This window comes from Canis lupus, chromosome 18 (assembly GCF_011100685.1).
Source record: "Canis lupus familiaris isolate Mischka breed German Shepherd chromosome 18, alternate assembly UU_Cfam_GSD_1.0, whole genome shotgun sequence".
NCBI classification, from domain to species: domain Eukaryota; kingdom Metazoa; phylum Chordata; class Mammalia; order Carnivora; family Canidae; genus Canis; species Canis lupus.
The window spans coordinates 39,457,744-39,479,238 of NC_049239.1; the positions used below are offsets into that span (position 1 = coordinate 39,457,744).

The following is a 21,495-nucleotide window of genomic DNA, read 5'->3' on the forward strand; positions in this document are numbered from 1 at the left end:
AATTTATGCACCTCTGCACTGGGTGCAGACCCCAAAACAAGGCTCCATCTCACAACCTTGAGATCATGACCTGAACATAAATAATTGGATGCTTAACCAGCTGAGCCACCCAACTGCCCCTGCTTTAAACACTTTTGACCAATAACCCAATTTCAGTCCACTGGACAATGCTATCAAAGAAGTGCTGCTATTATCCCTCTTTTAAAAATGATCAAACAGGGCCAGAGAAGTCAACTAACTTGCCCATGATCACACAGCTAATAGATGGTATACTTGTGATTCAAAACCACGTTGGCTGCTTTTAGGGCCTATGCTAATAGCAGCCGTTCCTCCATTTGAGGCCAGAGACCTCGGATAATCCTAAATCCTATGTATACTGTTTTTCCTATATGTACATACATATGATAAAGTTTAATTTATAAATTAGGCACAGTAAGAGAGTCACAATAACCGATAATAAAATAACACAATCACAGTAATATACTACATAGTGTTATAAGAATATGGATTTGCTCTCTTTCTCTGAAAATATCTCACTTGTGCTGTACTCACCCTTCTTCTTGTGATGATGTGGGATGATAAAATGCCTACAGGATGAGATGAAGTGAGGTCAATGACATAGACATGACGTAACATCAGTCTACTACTGACCTTTTCATGATGTGTCAGAAGGATCATCTGCTGCCTGACCACAGGTAACTGAAACTATGGAAAGTGGTGGGGAAACGGGGGGCTACTGTACTATAAGAGTATTAGTACTAATATCATTTTTAATAATACTATCAATAACAAATAATAGTAATTAATACTAACAGAACTCATAATATCACTACTTACAGTACCACCTGCAGCAGAGGCTAATGGAAATGAAAGCGTGGACCAGCTGCATGATCCTGACCACGGGGACTCCTCCATTTCTTCCGGGACCCTCTGGGAATCTCCATTTCTCCATTTGTCTGCTGAGGATGGTAAATGGCACCTGCCTCCCAGGGCTGCTGGGAGGATAAAATGAACTAATGCCTCCAGAGCATCAGCCTGCCACATACTATTACCTGAACAGATTATTTTTTTTTTATGGCAGTAAAATATATATAACATTAAATGTACCATTGTAACCATTTATAAATGCAAGCTTCAGTGGCATTACATTATTCACATTGTCGTACATTTACTGAATAGATTTTGTTTGTATTTTCTAGACTTGTAGAGTTCTCAGCACAAAACCTGGCAGGTTGCAAGTATTCAGCAGCCTTCAGCGCTTGGCCTTCCCCCACCCAGGCCCCTCCCCGCCCTCAGCCTTAGAAAAGTCTACTGCATTGCAGAGATTTCAGTTAGCATTCTTTGGTGCAGTGTGAGGCAGATTGATGGGATTCTCTAAGTGGCTGGCCCGTGACTTAACTTCTCTCTGCCTCAGTTTCTTCATCTGTACAATGGAGATTAGAGCAGCACCTGCTAAATAGGGTTGCTGTCGATGCTATCACCTGAGTGAAGCTCTCAGAATGGCTCCAGCCCAGTTAAGCACTCAGTAAATGCTGGAGACAACGTTTATTATTTTTAGGATCACCATTGTTCCTGGGAAGAGTATGCTGGCATGAGCGCAGGGGAACTGGAGGCTGGTGCTGTCTCCAGATGGCTGCTCGCCCTTGCTCCCTCCCCACCACCCCGACACTGGGCGCTCAGGGGCGACAACAGTTGTGTGAGGAGGAGGAGTGAGGCCTTCAGGCGCCCACGGAGCTCTTTGTTCCATAAAAAGCTTCGACTCAGGCTGTCATAGTGGCCTGAGTATTTCTGTGTCTCTTCAGCTTCTATTTTGAGTGCAGAATTGGCGTGGGAATGTTTTCCTTTATTTCAAGCCCTAAGTAGTTGTTGGGTAACAGCTGTTTTTAAAGATAATCTTTGAGGCACTGAGATGCTGCTGAAAAAAACAAATTTCCTGAATTCAAAAAAGTCTTCCCTGTTTTATTCGCCTGATTTTACTGTTCTCCAGGTCTGCACTCATGCTGTTGCTTCTTCTAGAATTCTTTTTTCTACCCTGACTCCTGCTCTTCTGCTCCAGTCAAAACAACCCTTGTTGTCTTGCTGCCACTTCTCTTACGCAGGTTCCTCTGGTTCTCTCAGCCAAAGCATCTCACTCTCTGGGTCTGGTGTTGCACTCAGACTTGACTGTTGGTTAGTTCTAAAGAAGTCTGTCCCTATCTGGACCACCCATTCTGGAAGACTCAAATGCTTGGTCTGATTCATGACCACTTCCTTGCTGTCATTAAGCAGAAAACAATAGTGAATCTTTCCCTTTGTCAACTCAACATCCAGACACTCTACTTGTTTGGGTTGGTGGGGGAAATCCTAAATATGTGGGTGGAAGAGTCCTGCTTCTTGCACAGAAGCCAGGTGAGGGATGAAGAAATCCATATTCCTTGTCCTCTGACTGGGACAACACAGGCAAGACCCTGGCCAGTATTGGCAGTGCTCACTCCTGCCCAAGGCTGATTCTGCAGGCTCCCTCACAGCTTTCTAAGCTACCAGAGACTCCAGAAAATTCATTTTCTGTTTAAATTAATTAATCCTGGTTTCTGTTGTTTATTCCTAGCAATTCTTACCAGCATAGTACCACAAACATAAGGAAAACTTCAGGGATGTTTATAAACTTCAGTTTGCTGAAATCCACATAATGATTATCTGTTGTCTATGCCTCCTCCACATTCTGGTACCTTCTGGCACTAGCAACCTGATTCTCCACTTCCAAACCACTCTCTCCATTCTGAGTCTACGTGGTTCAAGTGGAGTAGACTCCAGTGGTGGCTGAGGGGTAGGGTTTGTCTGGCTGAAGCACCACCCTCCGGCTGTCATGATTGGTTCAGGGGTGGGCATGTGGCTTCATCCAGGTCAATGAGATTCAGTCCCAGGACTCCTCTCCCCCCTGCAGCCGGCCCCCCATCACTCAGAAAGAGATGTGCCTTTTTGCTGGGACTGCTAGGGTGGTGGTGGCACAGAAGGCTCGAGTTCCCAGGGACAGCAGGAGAGTGAGTCAGCCTGAGAGCCCCTGGGGGTAAGCCAGTGCAGAGGAAAGCAACACCAGAGATGAAGAGCAAAAAAGTCCTGATGCCACTGCTCGAGGACCTGGATTGAATATTGAGTGCCTGAGTTGCAACGTTAACACCTGACACATCTTAAATACTATCTACCAGCACTGGTGCAAGCATTTTACATGATCTAACCATGTCCTAAGGCTGCCATCACCATATACTATGAACCAGGCAGTTTAAAACAACAGAAATGCACAGCTCTGGAGGCTAAAGATTTCAGATTCAAGGTGTTGTCAACAATTTATATGTTGAACCATTAACCCTCAGTGTGACTGTATTTGGAAATAGGGCTTAGAAGGAAATAATTGTGGTAGTTAAAATCATAGGGTTGGGCCTTGACTTGACAGTTTTAGTGTCTATATTATAAGAAGAGACATCAGAGAGCTCTCTAGCACTCTCTCTGCCATATGAGGACACGGTGAGAAGTTGGCCATCTGCAAGTGGGGAGAGCTCTCACTAGAAACTGACTCTTCTGGACCTTCTAGCCTCCAAATTGTCAGAAAATAAATTTCTGCCATTCTAGCTGCCTAGTCTGTGGTATTTTATTATGACAGCCCAGTCAGACTAATAAGGCCACCTCTGAGAGCTGTAGGAGAGAATCCTTCCTTGCCTCCTACAGGTTCTGGTAGCCCCAGGTGTCCCTTGCCTGGCAGCTGCCACACTTCCGTCTCTGCCTCCATCAGCCCCTGGTGCTCTCCCCTTGTGTCTCCTAGTATCTCTTCTTTCCTATAAGGATAAAGGGTCTGCTCTACTCTGGTATGACCTTATCTGGACTGACTACATTTGCAAATATCCTATTTCCAAATGAGATACTGAGGCTTAGTTATTACTTCAGTGTATCTTTTTTTTTTTTGAGGGGGGGAGGATGCATAATTAAACCCATAACACTTGTGTTGACTTACTCCCCATACCGAATCTATGAAGTAGGCATGATTTTTATCACCATGCCTTTACCCAGATGAGGGAGGTGAGGCCCAGAGAAGTTAAGTAACATGCCCAAAGTCCTACAGTGAGGAAGTATTTGAGCAGAGATCTGAAGTCAGACAAAGTGGTGACAGAGCCTGTACATTTAGCTACTACCATTTAGTTCAGGGACATGATCCAATCAATCCCCTAATTTGCTTAGGTCAGTTTGAGTTGGGTTTCAGTTCTTTGTAATGACTCCTTCTTCCTACCATTGGTCTTACCCTTTCCTGTGTCTGAGCTCTTATGAACAGACAGCTAGGCCTCAGGACTTGACTCAGACCCACCCCTTGGGGTCTACTCCAGCTACTTACCTCTTCCTCTTCCTTCCCCAGCCTTCTCCCCATCAATACTCTGTACATCAGCTGTACAGTTGCTCTCAGCTGGGTTAGAAGGAAGTGAAGGGAGTGAATCGATAGAGTGAAGTGTGATTTATAGATTGCAATTTTCCTAGGGGCTTTTAGCTTTTAGATGCAAGTTGTTAACCCGTTGATTATCTGTCTGGAAGTTCTGATCTTAACATAAGGAAAGGGAGGTGTTCAGGCCAAAGGGAGAACTTCAGGGGCTGATGCTGACTTTATTCCTTTAATAATTCCAAACAGATGGCATGTGTGGAAGTTCAGTGTGAAGGTCCTCCTGTGGGGTATAGTTATTGATCTCTTCTGGAGAGTGAGGATCTTAATGTACCTTCAGAGTCTTGTACAGATGAAGATTGTTCCCTTAGTTGATTCAAGATTTTTCAGATAAAATCTCTTCCCCTTGGAATTCCCTTTGTCTTATATATCAGTCTTTTAAACTTTTTTTTTTAGTCTTTTAAACTTTACTTATAATTCAAACATAATTCAAATACCTTATTCAATAGAGGATAAAATTTTGCTTAACATCTATGATTACAGGGATCAATGTTAAGCAAAAATAATTAGTTGTTTTTCTGTTGAAAATCTCAGCTCCTGGGAACAAGGGTGAGTCTGAATTTTACCCCCTCTTAACTTCTTATTCTTCTTAACTGAAGCTGGTCTGACACACTGGTTAAGGACACACCGAGTCAGAGGGACTTGGAGTGGAATTTCCACTGTGATATTTATTTGTCTGGAGCCTGAGGAAGATGAGCTAACCCAGCTCCTAGTCATAATGTGGACGTGTTTCAGAGTTGCTGTAAGGATTAAATGATATACTTGTTATAAAGCTCTTAGTTCAACACATAATAAGCTTCGAAAATGAAGAAATTATTGAAGAAATCAAGAAATTATTTTCTTATTTTTATCTTTACACCCATGTCTCAACAGAATAGAGTACATTGCATACAGTTTAGTGCCCAGCAAATGTGGAAATTCTACTGGTTTGAATACAAAATTCCCAGGCCAATCAAGACACTAAATTTTTAGATAATTGTGCTCCAAAGGGGAGGGCTATATCAAGTTCAATTTTAATAAATGTGTTTTCATTTCCCAGTGGCCCTATGAACTGATATAAGGCATGGTCTTCTCTGTGGCTATAATACTTCACTTAACATATTAAGAGAGGGAGGAGAAAATGCAAAGAATAATATTCTTTTTTTTTCCTGTATTTTTTTTATTGGAGTTCAATCTGCCAACATCAAAGAATAATATTCTTTTTTAAAAAAATAATTAATTTTTATTAAAAAATTTTTTTATTGGAGTTCAATTTGACAACATATAGCACAACACCCAGGCTCATCCCACCCAGTGCCCCCCTCAGTACCCGTCACTCAGTACCCCACCCCCCGCCCACCTCCCTTTCTACCATCCCTTGTTCGTTTCCCAGAGTTAGGAGTCTCTCATGTTCTGTCTCCCTTTCTGATATTTCCCACTCATTGTTTCTCCTTTCCCCTTTATTCCCTTTAACTGTTTTTTATAAAGAATAATATTCTTGACTCAGCAAAAAGATATGGGGTTTGGTGTGCAAACAGAGGGGTTCACTTTGCATAGGAGCATAAGCATGGGAGGGAATGGTAGGAGTATATGGACAGAGAATCAGGCAGGCAGGTAAGATTTGGTGGAGGAAAATTGTGGAAGTGCTTTTTATTTTTTTCTGTGAAATAACCAGATTCTTTAGCTGTGACTAAAGATGAGGCAGTAATGTTAAAGGTTTGAGGAGAGAAGAGATTAAGATGAAATAGCTGGCTGAGAGAGTGGATGGACTGAGGAATATAGTGTGGTTGCCAGATAGCAAATGGGGCTTTGGGATGGAAAGAGGATAAAGTGAGACCAGCCAACATGGTAGCCTGTTTTTTGTCTGTTAGTTGAATGGGTAACACTGCAAAATGGCCAATGGATTGGATTGAATTAGAGCTACACTTTAACCAAGTGAATATGGCAAAGCAAGAGGGCGACAAGGGAGCCAAAGATGTGTTCCCAGAGGATTGCAATGATGACTGACTATGGAAGTTAAGCTAAGGAAGGAAGGAAATGAGATATGAGAGACAGTACAACGATGGTAGGATAGATAGAATAGTTCACAATTAATATCTATTTTGGTAATTATTCTTTTAATTCTTTTTTTCCTGTATATTTTTTTTTATTGGAGTTTGATTTGCCAACATCAAAGAATAATATTCTTGACTCAGCAAAAAGATATGGGGTTTGGTGTGTAAACAGAGGGGTTCACTTTGCATAGGAACATAAGCATGGGATGGATGGTAGGAGTATATGGACAGAGAATCAGGCAGGCAGGTAAGATTTGGTGGAGGAAAATTGTGGAAGTGCTTTTTATTTTTTTCTTTTCTTTTTCTTTTTTAAATTTTATTTTAGAAACAGGGGTACCTGTTTCTAACTATATGCCTATGTACTCCGTAAGACTGTTTAATGAAGACAATTACCATGTCTGTTTTTTTGCTGAACATTGGGCCCTGCGCTTGGATCAGGGATTGACTCACAAAAACACTCAGTAATATTATTTGAATACGTGAATGAACAGTAGCTTCTATTTATCAGTTACTATGTGATAGCCATTTTTTGTTAAGCACTTTGTAAATTTATCCCTCATAATAACTCTATGATGCAGGTATTATTACATCCCCTTTTGCAAATAAAGAAATGAGATTAAAATGGTTAATGGACTTTCCAAATCCCCTCTAGGTGGCTGGAATCCAGATCCATTTGTCTTCAGAGTCTATGACCCTACTACTGATGCCTGATTGCCTGCCATGTGCTTCTACAGTTAAACATACTTTTTTCTCTGGTAAAGAGCTGGCCTCCCTACCTTGAGACTCCAGCTCTCCCATCCCTCCCCTCACAATGGCTCTTCTTCCTCTTCCAGCACCACTAATGATTTTAATACCAATTCTACAAGGTTGTTGTGAAGATCCCATTAACTTATGGATATGAAATTCCTTTTCAGATTTTTATTTTTTCTATTTTTATTTTTTAAAGATTTTGTTTATTTATTCATGAGAGGCACACAGAGAGAGGCAGACACATAGGCAGAGGGAGAAGCAGGCTCCTCGCAGAGAGCCCAATGCAGGACTCTGTTTTGGACTCTGGGATCACACCCTGAGCCAAAGGCAGACGCTCAACTACTGAGCCACCCAGACGTCTCCCTTTTCAGATTTTGAATTCTTTATACCAACTAAAGATTGGATTATGATTTGTTTTTTTTTTTCTCACTTTGGGTTGGTTACTCCTTTAATCCCTTCATATCCCATCCTCTCTTACCTTCTTCTCCCTCTGCCGCTTTCCAACATCCCACCATTCTTCAAAGTTTGGAATGTAGGTGTAACTTCTCCATAAAGATCCTTGGCCAGAGAAAGAAAGGCAGTGTTTGGGTTAAATCACGTTGGCCAGAGGGAAAATAATTTGAAGTTAGAGTCGTGTGTTGACTTGGGCATTCCTAGAGCGCACTGTAAACATTCCATCTGATGACGATGATGAGATGTCATCTCATTTTGCAAGAGATGGTCTTTCCCAAGCCCAGAAAATGCAGTAATGTGGGAGGCTGACATTGGCCACTTTCCTGCTCTGAGGCTCAGCACTCCTGGACTTGCCAAGAGAGGGTGCTCTCACCACCTGCACCTTTGATTTTTTTTTGTGTGGTTTAGGGCTGTTCAGTTTTTTCCTAAAGGTTTGATCTGTAGGACTACCTGGTAGGGTTGTGCACTTGTATCCTGCACAAGGGTACCCTGCTGAGGGCATTCGTGGCGCCAAAATCCAGCTTGTGCTCTGCTTGCTGGCCCTATTACTACTGAGTTTGTCCAGGGGAAGGGGTACCTGTTTCTTACTGTATAAGAGGGTCAGGTAGGTTAGTACAGGCCTGATTTACCCCTTTCCTATTGGCCCAGGTGGGCTTGTGCTCCTCTTCACATTTAAACTTGTGTGTCTGTACGTGTGTGTACATGTGTACACTGCTTGTAACACTACTTCTGAGAATTCAGATCAATAACCTGATATCTTATTTTACCAACAGTAAGTGATCTGACCCTTCCAGAATTTCAGGTGGAATATATCATCAGCAAATTTCCCCACATTTTATTTGGTCCTTACTCCCTAATTCCCACTTCTGGCTGCTGATACATCATCACCATTGGGTGTTCATGATCTTGTTTTCTCTCTCTTTAAATTTTATTCATGCTCTTAAATTTTGTCTCTCCACTCCCATTCAGTATATCTCATGAGATTTTTTTTATTTTTTTGTATGTATTTTTGCAAAATGTAGGTTGTCATTTTGTATGAAAGTCATATTACAGAAATTGTATAGTGTTATAAATTTTTTTTTCACTCAGCATGATGTTTCTAAGGTATGACTATTTTTAGTTTTCGACAGCTATGACCCCTCCCCAGTTCTCTTTGGTTTTCTTTTTTTACATGACTTATCAAAGTAAGGTACAATTAAAATATTCCCTTCTCTAGGATGACTTCCTTTCTTCTTCCAATGTTAGGTGCCCTCTTCTGGGATCCCATAGTATTTCAATTCTTTTGTTGCTGTAATTATGATTTCATTTTGTAATTTAAAAAATCTAGGGGCACCTGGGTGGCTCAGTCAATTAAGTGTCTGCTTTTGGCTCAGGTCATGATCGCAGGGTCCTGGGATGGAGCCCCAACTTGGGAATCTCTGCTCAGCGGGAGGTCTGCTTCTCCCTCTGCCTCTGCCCCTCTCCCCTTGCTCTTGCCTGTGCATGTGCTCTTTCTCTCAAATAAATAAATGAAATATAAAAAAATCTATTTATTTGCTTTTGTTGAGATCCTCCATTGAGCAGCCTGACATACACATTTTTGTAGTTCTGGCACCTAACATAGCTTTTGGAACCTTTATTGTCAACAAATGTAGGTGGAATGAATGAATAATAATGATAATCACTAATGTTTATTGAGTATGAACTACATGTCAGATATGGTTTTGGTGTTTCACATCTTTTGAACTCATTTAATTCTCACAACAGCGTTATGAATGAGGGACTATTAATATGGTCGTTATTTTATAGAGAGGAACACCAAGATATGGCATGTTCAAGTAACTTTGAAGTTCATGTAACTTATAAAATTGAAGTGCTCCCCCACAGTTAGTAAATGGTGGAGTTAGGATTCTAACCAAGGAAGTCTGGCTGCAGAGTCCAGGGTCTTAACTGTTGTCTACAGCAGCCTGTAGGCCCAGTAGGGCTTGTGGCCACCACTCCAGTGTGTGTTCCATGCCACAGTGCAGGTTCAGTCTTTGTTATTTCTGTTCATTATTAAGCATCTGTTGGGTGTTGCCATGAGTGCTGTTGTGTCAGTTGTAGGTGGGTATCATTATTATAGATGAGACTGGGACTCCAAAGAATAGAGTACTTTGTGATCTCACAGTTAGTGGCAGAGTCAGGATTTGAACCCTGGTCTGATTAGCTTTCTATGCTCTTCCCATGATATCAGAGAGGGCATCCTGAGTCTGAGTTTCTTGCTACTCCGATTTTTTAGATTTGTGGAAAACTGATGAGCACTTGGTGGAAAGGTAGGGGCTCTTCCATCTTTGATTTGGTCCAAGGAATGTTCTCCTATGATCTGTGACTTTCCCCATGATCTTGCCATTGAGGGATGGGAATCTTGGGAGGCCATCCTAGAATTCTGTCTACTTCACCATCCCCAATCCAGCCCCAATTTTTTCCTGTACAGATGAGAAAACTGAGGCAGAGAGAGGAAGTAACTTGCCCACGAACACGTGATGTCTGGGGGCCCAGCTGAAATTAAGACTCTAGGTCTTCAGCTTCCTACTTCAGTGCCTTTGGAGGTCATTGTTGAACTATTGCTGAAACTCTTTATTCAGTTCTGTACAGTCTCTGTCCTTGAGGCAACAACCTCTGTGTTTTAGTCATTTTCGGTCTCTCCCTTCTCCCCAATTCCCCTCCCTAACAAACAGATACATAAAAACTGTTTTAGGGTTGATTTGACTAAAAAATCCACTGGAATTTGAAAGCTGAAGTGAGCCGTCTAACATCTAATATGAAACCAATGAGGGAGTCAGACACAGAGAGAAGCCTTAGAGGACTTTGATGGAATATTAATAGAGTGCCTGCCAGTGACAATGGTGTCTCTTCTTCCAGCAGCAGTTGTGACCTTTCAGAATTAAGAGTCCCCATGGGGTCCCTTCCTAAGTGCTGGACCCCCTGCTTTTTAGCAACTGAAGCCGCTTACCAGTGATGGTCATGCTGGGGCTTGTGGAAGAACATGATGAATAGGTGAAGTTTGTTAAAAATGTCAGCTAATGACCCCAAATGATCTCTTGGGAGGTGGTTCATATGCTTTCACCTGCCAGCTGGTTTAGGGCATTTGAATGGACTTTGTTCTTCTTATAGTCTAGGCTTCTTAATATGAAATGTGTGTTTATCTGAAATGAGATGACAGCAAACAGAATCCTGTGGGAACTATATGTATAATATATAAAACATATATATGTTAGAGATATAAATGTTAAAATATAAAAGTATTTAATCACAACTTCCCAGGGACTACATTTTTAATGGGAAAAAACCTTTCTGAGATTTGGGTGCCTATACAATTTTTTGGAAAGAGTACATTTCATGGAAATGATCAATTCTGGGTTTAATTCTCTAGGCCAGTACATTGCCTGAAAAATAGTAGACTTTTCAAGAATAACAAAGGCCCAGAAGTGATTTGTAGCATGAGGGACAGGTATAGGGGAAGAAGGAAAAGTTTTTTTTTTTTTTTTTTAAAGTTGGATTCTGAAAGGCATCTTTGATTGGTTATTATAGGAATTTTTCTTATTGTATAACAAATTACCCTAAAACTTAGTGGCTTAAAGTAAAGGATGGTTATTATCCTATTGTTTCTTCAGGTCAAGAATCCAGACATAGCTTAACTGGCTCAGGGTCTTAGAGGTGTTAGTCAGAGCTGTGCTCTTATTTCAAGGCTCTACTGGAGGAAGATCCTCTTCCTCTGAGGAAGAAGCTCACTCAGATGGCTGTTGGCAGAGGAGACATCAGTTCTTGAGGGATGTTGACCAGAGACATCAGTTCTTTCCATAGGGCAGCTCTTTCATGTTTCTTCTGAGCCACATGAGACTGTGTACCACTGTTTAAGCACAACCTCAAAATTCACAATGTCTCATGCTTGCTTTAGGGAAATGACTTTAGAGAGGACTCAGAGCTCTTATGTCAAAGTGGAATTACAAATGCCTGCACAAAAAATTCTTTAATATGTTTGTTGTCATCTATGTAATATAAGTATTAAAGTCTGAAAGTTGGCTTCTCTAAGTCTGGTTTCCTTAATTATTCTACTGCTAACTGTAGTGAAGGCAGCCAAGTTCATGGATGGTTTCAGAAAGAAACCATGGCCCACTTGATTAAAAGCAAAATACTCTGTATCTTTGGGGTAAATCCCCAACAGTGCAATTGCTGGGTTGTAGGGCAGGTCTATTTTTACCTCTTTGAGGAACCTCCACACAGTTTTCCAGAGTGGCTGCACCAGTTCACATTCCCACCAACAGTAAGTCAATCGGAGAAGGACAAACATTATATGTTCTCATTCATTTGGGGAATATAAGTAATAGTGAAAGGGAATATAAGGGAAGGGAGAAGAAATGTGTGGGAAATATCAGAAAGGGAGACAGAACATAAAGACTCCTAACTCTGGGAAACGAACTAGGGGTGGTGGAAGGGGAGGAGGGCGAGAGTGGGGGTGAATGGGTGACGGGCACTGAGGGGGGCACTTGACAGGATGAACACTGGGTGTTATTCTGTATGTTGGTAAATTGAACACCAATAAAAAATAAATTTATTAAAAAAATAAAAGCAAAATACTCAAATTTCCATTACTCTAATAAATCTGTTGTGTTAAAACACAAGCTCTAGATGACTTCTGTCAAAATGCAAATAACAATCCCATATCAGAAATTCTTTCATTACTCACCAAAGCAGTTAATGTCAGGCTGGTTGATGACAGGAGATGGAACAGAACCCAAAGAGGACAGGACCAGCATATCTATCACAGAGTAAGGGACACATGGGTATCCAGATACCTGAGGGCAGAGAGAGGAGGAAACCAACAGTGCAGGTCAGAGCTAAAATCCTAAAGGTTAGAACTGGAGAGGCTTAAGAGTTTAAGGTTTTTTTTTTTTTTTTTTTTTTTAATTTATTTATTTATTTATTTTTGGTAGGTGAGGAACTTCTATAGAGGAGAATTATGTTGGTGTATATGGCATTGACAGGCCGGTGAAGGAGCAGCAGCTGGAACCCAGGGCTCCTGAAGATGAAATGAGACCAGTTCCCACTATGCTGGTAGGAGAATCAAGACTAGTGCTCAAGACTTTCCTGAATCCTTCTCAGAATCAGCCTTTCTCTGGTCCCTGACCTTTGCCTCTTGCCCTTTGCCCATATCTTTACCTGGCTGGTCTTAGTCTACCTTGTGTTACAATGATGTGTGTAGGAATTTCTCTTTTCCCAAATAAGTGGACATCTATCACTTGTAGTCTAGAGTTTAATCTTTCTTCTTTTGGTAAATTTCCTCCAGGGAAGCCATCCTTCCCATTCAGTTTTGTGGTTGGGAACGACTGGCTCCATCTCCTGAGTCAGCGGCATGAGCTGATCATCCCTCCCGGCTGCAGTTGCTTCCGAGAATGGCACACAATCTAAGCTGAGACAGTGAGCTTTGAGCAGATATTTTCTGGAATTCCTGGAAAGAAATGTTTTCTGCCCACTACTGGATTTGGTCATGTGAGGCTTGGAGTTGCAACAGACATTTTCTATAAGGAGAGAGACAAACTAGAGTCTGAGGACAACCCAGGAACGAGGCAGAGCTAAATGATGCGAGGAAACCAAGTCTGCATGTTATTATCTGAGCCTCTGGATCAAACTGCAGCTGAAGCCAGTTAAATCCTTGGACAATCACCTGAGTGATCTTACTCAGATCTTCCTCTCAAAAACAAATAAAGAATAAATGCTCAGCTAATGTCTGCATAACAAAAGGTACCAAAGAGCTCCCTCTAAGAATGCTAGACTCTTGCAAAGGCAAATTTTATTCTTCAAACCAGATGGCAGAGACTTCCTTATTACTCTAAAAATGGTAGCTCTTTTGAGCTTAAGAAAATCTTAGGACAGAGACTCTAGGAGGGATTATATAAGAAGAGTTTTCACAGTGTATTTGATTACATTTTCTCAAAGATTCTTCCTAACAATTATTTTTGACAGGTTATTGCAGTCCCCACATTACAAATGAGAACATGGAAACCCTGTGAAATTTAGAGATATGGACTATAGACAAAGGCTCCAGATACTAATGGCCTGGAGCCTGTGTCCTAGTGTAGACAGTGATTTAGCTGCATTAGTCAGACTGAATTTGGCTCGCACTGTTGTTATGAATAGTTGTTATGAAAACACAGACTCCAGAAGCTTTTATGTCTGGCTCGGTTTGAGAATTTCACATGGTAAAAAGGTAAGATAAAAATGTTCTTCTAATGAGCTTTCTCAACTCTCGCAGACAGAAGGCTGGCCAGGTGTTCCCTTTATAGATGGCTCACTTTAGCCTCTTAAATCATTTCTCTAAGCACTCAGGATTCTTTCTAATGAGTACTTTCAGGAATTAAACCCCGACTTCCTTTTATGAAAGGTCCTTTGTTCCCTATGTTTGAATATGGTTGAACCATATCTTTTTGGTGGTATGCTTTTGGCATCTTCAGCTAAGTTCTGGAGAAGTTGTGCCAATAATGCTAGACTGTAAAGCTGCATGAAGGGAGATGCCATGCCCAGCTTCCTCATTTTTATGCCCTTACTCAGCTCAAAATATGACACTGAGCATGCATCCTAAAAGTATTTGTTGAAGAAATGAATTTCCGAAAATTGATTAGAGACTGTGAAGCAAGAATGAAAATGGGGTTTATGTAATATCATCAGAGACATTAGAGTTGAAAGGGAGTGTTGAGAATCAGAGATGCAATGGGTTGTAATAGAAAGGAAACAGAATAAAAAAAGAAACCCAACTAGTAAATGCCCATCTTGGTTTGTGATTCCCTAGTTGAGGGATTTGGAAAGCCAATGGACCATTTTGAATTTCATTTTCTTTGTCTATAAAAGAAAATGGACAATTTTCTTTGCCAATGACAGAGTGGATTCATAGAGTTGTTATGTCAGATAGGATGGTGTATGTAGAAGCACTTTGCACTTTTTTGGACACTCTATATAGTTCTGGTACAGAAATTAAGGAAAAGAAATGGTAACTCTAATGTGAGTTGAAAGAGAACAGTTGATTTAGAAACTAAGCAAATAGAGGGTTCTTCCTTAATCAATCGACTTTCAATTATTGGGGGATCTGGTACATTCATCAATTGATGTCAAGTTAAAGAGCATGTATCTCTGAAAACTTACCATGTTTTGCTGGGCCAGGCCACAGTGTTTCCTCTACTGACAACGAGAGTAGTAGGGGACAATGGTGGTGGTAGCAAGACTACACTATCCTTGGATCTTCTTGACTGAAGAAGTTCTGCTCGGACAGTTCTCTTAAACTGAAGAAACCCCAAACAGGCTGAGTTTGAAGACCCCAGGGACACGCTGCCTCTGAGTTCTTGAGCTCAGGTAAATAGGCATGTGGGTCAAGCACAGAGCTGGGGCCTATAGCTCCCAGAACTGCTAGATGCTGGAAAATGTGAAATAGATTCAGTTGAAGTAGCTTCTTGGGCTTATCTGAGCCAGGGAATGGTTTCTTTTCACCGGCCAGCCACTTAAGTCTGGGAAGCAGGAAGCCATTGGCCATATGAGTCTGTGAAACGCAGCTCAGACCATTCCTGATGCACATACAGAGTTTTGGGGACTATTTGTGTGTGTATATGTGTGTGTGTGTGTGTGTGTGTGTGTGTGTGTGTGTGTGTGGAGAAGGAGTCCTGGAAAAAGAGGAGGTTCACAATCACATTTCTGAGGTCCTAGTTGAATCTTTTTTTTTTTTTTTATGATAGGCACACAGTGAGAGAGAGAGAGAGGCAGAGACACAGGCAGAGGGAGAAGCAGGCTCCATGCACCGGAAGCCCGACGTGGGATTCGATCCCGGGTCTCCAGGATCGCGCCCTGGGCCAAAGGCAGGCGCCAAACCGCTGCGCCACCCAGGGATCCCACTAGTTGAATCTTAAAAGAGTGATTTTCAAGCTCTGAAGACTACATAGGGGAATCAATAAAAGGCTACAGTGACTTAGGATGTGATGGATGTCTTGGGTTTTATACAATCACAGGCTTCTGTGACACAGGGTGGGAATGGGCCACAATATAGTTTAGTAGATACAATCTTAGGCTGTGGAGTTTAACATGCCTGGATCCAAATATAGCCTGCATCTTTCACTATTTGTGCAGCTCTAGGTGCTTCTGAAGCTTTATTTTGTCATCTATTAATTAGACATTCATGCAAGCTTTGGTTATTAAACATACACCACATTCCAGGGTATGTGGTAAGCTTTTTACTTACATATAAAATTTAATTGAAAGTATCAACCTCATACAGGGGTACTGAGGATGAAATAAAACCATGCATAAAAAGTATCTATTCCAGACACGCAGTAATGATTCAATAAATAAATGGTTGCTAGAATTATCATCCTTATTGGCTATTATCATTGAATTTTGATTTTGGGTTTGGTGCTTTTGGAGGTTGTAGTTAAGCTTGAAATTGAGTTTTTTTTAATAATAATCTTTCACTTTCTTTTTTTTTATTGGAGTTCAATTTGTCAACATATAGCATAACACCCAATCCTTCACCTTCTTATGGTCTTCCTTATGCTTAAGTCATACCCCTGAGAATTTATTGGTGCTCAGTTGTTCTCTATGGCTGTCTGGTTCTGATTTGTGAACTAGAGCACACTTCTTTTAAAGAGTGTAAGAGGCATCCTGGCCAGAGATAATGGAATGGAATTCCGGTAACTCTGGAATGCCATGACGGTCTAAATTGCCACCCAGAGAACTCATCTATCAAGAAAGGAAGAGGGAATAAAGGATTGATCTGGTTTTGTTTTGGGCCTAGATGTTTAGGTCTATATTCTTAGTGTCCTAAACAGTTGAGTGGCCTTTATTATAAATGGTGCTATGGGTTGAATTGTACCTGTTCAAAATTCATGTGTTGAAGTCCTAAACCTCACTACCTCAGAATGGGGCCTTATTTGGAGAGAAAGTCTTTACAGAAATATTTTAAAACATTAAATTAAATTAAAATGATGTCACATAATTGGTGTCCTTACGTATAGGGGAAATTTGGAGACAGACATATAGATACAGAGAACACCACGTGAATATATGTTAAGACATCCATCCATAAGGCAAAGAGAGAGGCCTGGAACAGCTCCTTTATCTTAAAGTGCTCAGAAGGAACCAATCTGGTCAACACCTTGATTTCAGACTTCTAGCCTCCAGAAATGTGAGACAATAAATTCCAGTTTGGTGGTTTCTGTTACAAGAGCCCTACCAAGGAGTACAGATAGTGACATTTGGCTATTCTAAGTCCATAGGTGGGGTGGCATCCTATTAGATGAGGTATGGTCAGAGAGAGCTGATGCGTGGGAATGACTAACCATTCTTGGAGCTGAAGTAGACCCCATCTGGAATTAACTTCTACTCTTTGGATCAGCCTAGGCTGGGATTATAGAAAGTGTTTACAAAGTTTACTTCCCTTTAGGTGAGGAAGAAAGCTGACTCATAGTAAATTATTAAAGTTAGTAAATAATGACCATAGTATGTGTGTTCAAGAACTAGGAATTCACCAAAATAGGTAGGCTGTATGAAATGGCCAGCCTGAATCATCAGATACTTTCTATTTTTTTATTTTTATTTTTAAAAGATTTTGTTTTGTTTATTCATGAGAGATTGAGAGAGTGAAGCAGAGACATAGGCAGAAGGAGAAGCAGGCTTCCTGCAAGGAGCCTGATGCGGGACTCAATTCCTGGACCCTGGGATCATGACCTGAGCCAGAGGCAGATGCTCATCACTGAGCCACCCAGGTGCCCCCAGACACTTTTTAAAGAAATAAAAACGTTTAACATCCACAATAACTAGAACAGAATAAACAGCATGCTTTCTATTGGAAATCTTTAAGACACTTGTGTTAATGACTGGATAAAATATTGATTATTTATATACAAAATGTGGCATTCTGTTTAGAGCTGAAGATATTGTTAAACTGATGTTTTCTGGGAACTACTTCAATAGTCTACCCACTTTAGTTACTTTTATAAATGCATTTAGCCAGCTCTTTTTAAAAGAGGTATTTTTCATACTGTTCTAGAGGAAACATGAGTTCCAAGCTGTTAAAGTGTATTTCCTTTATTATATTATAGTAGATAGATTGACAGTCACCTTCAATTTTAGAATAATTTTATTGCTCTGTTAAATGTACATTGGATTTTAAGCTAGCCCTAACATCGGAAACATTAAAATATGAAAGAAATATACATTTTAGAATTGAGACAATATAGCAAATGGCCCCTAGATTAAAAAGGGTCCTGTGTCCCAACAAATCTGGAAAATACTCCATACTCTTTCTGTCTTCAGAAAGATTCAAAATGCACATTTCTGTGTACTATACTTCTGGAAACTCTAGTGGTAAACAAATATGATATTGATTAGCTTAGAATTTTTTTACTTCTTGGCCTTGGAATCCTTTTCCTGTTGAGCTTGTTGTAAGAATAAATTCTCTGGACTCCATTTTGGGAAATGCTGGGTTAGGGCAGATGTTGTCTGCATTGACGCAGCTAACAGAATGTGTGATGCTGGAATGAGAGAAGCTTTCCATTGTTTTGCCAGCCGATGCTACTGACTGGGCAGGATACTGCTAGGCCTAATGTTAGAAGCCTTTTGGTATGGCAGCTTGCTGCTGGCCATGACTGTTAGCACCTTGGCCAGTTGAAGATGTCCTATGTCTCTGGGGTCACTAATGGTTTCAGATTTTGGCAGAGGGCATCTGGGCAGTCAGGTGATGAGATAATATGAGAGCTGTATTCCTCCAGGATCTGAGGAAAGTTTTCTATTTTGACTACCCCTGGAGGTTCTGCTCTGTGATGGACCTTCATGGGTATTTGTTTAATATTTTCTTTTGCACCCCAGTCTACCTCAAATGTCTTTATGGACTCTTGCCTGCTTTCCCAGTGCCCAGAAAGTTCCCATTTCTACCCTTAACTTTTCTTGGAAGTTGATGTTGCTTTTCTCAGATTAATATTGCATTGACTGGTTTTCAAATACCCTTTGGGTGATATTGCTGTAGCATATTGATTGCTGATTTTCCTACTTTCTATAAAGATCAGTCATTAGCAAGAGAAGCTTGCTCATCAGGCAGAAGGGCTATATTGCCTCTCCAGATAAATCTATCTCTGTGAGAATTTGGTAACCTTTCATGTAATTTAGGGGTTTAGAAATCTCAATGTGTTTTTGAGGCTATTGGAGAAATTGCTTTGAGCAAATAGCTTCTTGGAAAAAAATTTGCTTGAATATTTCCTTGTGCTTAATATTAAGAAATGAGGTCCAGTTCATAAATAGTTCTTTGCTATCATATCTGTGCTTCTATCACTTCCTTGTTTCTTAGCCTGTAGATCAAGGGTTCAACATGGGAATCACAGTGCTGCAAGACATGGTGGTCACTTTCATATTCTCCTGGGGTTTGTTAGAATCATGCTGTAAATATCCACAAGAGTCTTATGGACACGGTGAAACATCTGTTAGGTCAGAGTCAGAGCAGGGAAGTCTTCTCCTTCCTGAGGACATCCTCAGGACAGCAGCCAGGATACACATGTGGGACAATATGGTGACCAAACATGACAGTCAATGCAATACTCAGATTAAACTCCAAAAAGGCAGTGATTGCCATGATGATATGTATATGGGAGCATAAAGAGTCACTGGGGGTTCAGCACAGATGAAGTGATTGATGGCATTGGAGCTGCAGATGGATAATGAAGAGGTAGGACATATATGTACATAACATATGTACATGTTAAGAATCCCATGACTATGAAACTATGAATCTCACATATATGAATCTCACATATATGAATCTCACATATATGAATCATATATATATATATATATATATATATATATATATATATGTATATATATATCAAGAGTGCAGTCTCTGGTATTAAATTAAAAACCTAGTTGCACCATTGAGTTATGAGGCTTGAACAAGTTGTTCAACTGTTCTGAGTTGCATAATGTGAAAATAAGGATTATCAAGTTTTCATAATCTGAAAATGGGCATTTTTTTGTTAAAGGTCAATGTGATAATGTATTTTCTATATGTGGACATGTAGAAAGCCTATAATAATGTTAGTTAATAATAAGTGTAATTCCCTCTCCAAGATTATAATAAACTTTCTTACATAAAAGAACATTCATGGCATTCATCCATGGAATGACGCTATTGTAAAATTCAATTCTTCCATGAAATGATTTTGCAGGGGACTTGCTCCCAGTGTTTGATTTTCTCCAGCTTCCCCTTTACAATTCTTAGAGCAAAGGTCTCATTTTATCTACTGATTTCTCTACTTCCCTTTATACTCACATCTGCCAGAAAATGTGAAAACTCACAAGGATCAAGGAAGCACATTCCTTACCTTTTACCCTTTTATTTATTATTATTATTATTTTTTAAATTTTATTTATTTATTCATAGAGACACAGAGAGAGAATGAGAGGCAGAGACACAGGCAGAGGGAGAAGCAGGCTCCATGCAGAGAGCCCGATGTGGGACTCGATCCCAGGTCTCCAGGATCACACCCTGGGCTGCAGGCGGCGCTAAACTGCTGCGCCGCCAGGGTTGCCCCCTTTTACCCTTTTATAAGTCATTGGATTTTGATGCTAGTGTAGACTGAGGCTACCTCAATCTCTAATCATCTATGATGAAGTTTTGCAGAATAATTTGTCTCAAATAGAAAGTTTATGTTCACTTATTAAATGGGTATTTCAACATTAAAATCACCTTTACAGATTGAAATTTGAAAAAATGGCTTTGTGGATTAAAATTTTATAGTGGCTTAAAATTTCTTGAATAAAAATTCTAAAATTGTGTTTAGACAGTCCATAATATGCTTTAAACTTTTCCTGGGAACAAGGCAGGGAATAGATGAAATGAAGGAATGAAGTCTGCAATATGCTTTTAAAGTATTTTGATCCCTGTGTCACCTACTAAAAAAGAGAGAAATTGAAAAAAAGGTCATTGTATGTTTCTACAGCTTTAGGCACAGATATTACATATTTTTACTGAAGAAAAAAAGAGTCTACATAGAGGAAGAACTTTGTGACAGGTGAAAAGGAATAATGAGAAAATTCTAAAGGAAAGTAGTTGAAATCACATCAGTAGCATTTTTTATAGTTCTAGGAGCTGGTGAAGTCCAAAGCTGGGACTATTTGGAAATCTTTATTATTTTTATGGTGATTTAAATCCTCGCCTGCTGTTTTAGGAATTGCTAAGCTTCTGAATATGATCACACTAAGAAACTCTTACCTGTCTGGCTCTGACCAACAGATTTAGGGTGGCAGCTTCAGAAGTTGCCATGAGATAAGAAAAGATGTTCATTTGGTTAATCATTACAGGTCTTATCTTTGTTAACATAAGTAACCTTAGAATTGATTCTTTATCATTAAGATAAAGTCAAAATATGGCTTTGGTATATGATTTTTTAAAAAAAAATTTAAAAATTTTTATTTATTTATGATAGTCACAGAGAGAGAGAGAGGCAGAGACATAGGCAGAGGGAGAAGCAGGCTCCATGCACCGGGAGCCCGACTTGGGACTCGATTCCGGGTCTCCAGGATCGCGCCCTGCGCCAAAGGCAGGCGCCAAACCGCTGCGCCACCCAGGGATCCCTGGTATATGATTATAATGCATATGAAGATATCTGTTATTATTGACACCTCGGGTTCCTTCAAATTCCTTGATGTATAAGTGCTCACAGCTAAGTGACCTTTTAGCAAGAAAATAAATGACACTTCACTTCAGGTCATACTTAATGTAAGATGCTTCTTTGCGAAGAGTTTGTTATATAA

At 40.3% G+C, this 21,495-nt stretch overlaps 1 long non-coding RNA gene across 3 annotated transcripts in view; it reads left to right on the forward strand.

The window, feature by feature from the left end:
- LOC111090962 overlaps positions 1 to 15,488 on the forward strand; it is a 36,254-nt gene extending 20,766 nt beyond the window's left edge. The window contains exons 2-6 of one of the 3 annotated variants that reach the window (XR_005372956.1): positions 594 to 695; positions 840 to 968; positions 12,648 to 12,768; positions 13,001 to 15,057; positions 15,435 to 15,488. This is a non-coding gene — a long non-coding RNA (uncharacterized LOC111090962). Of the gene's footprint in view, positions 1 to 593; positions 696 to 839; positions 969 to 9,766; positions 9,987 to 12,647; positions 12,769 to 13,000; positions 15,058 to 15,434 lie in introns of those variants that run through there. The other 2 variants (XR_005372957.1, XR_005372958.1) reach the window with 2 other exon arrangements.
- The last annotated feature ends 6,007 nt before the right edge of the window (positions 15,489 to 21,495 follow it).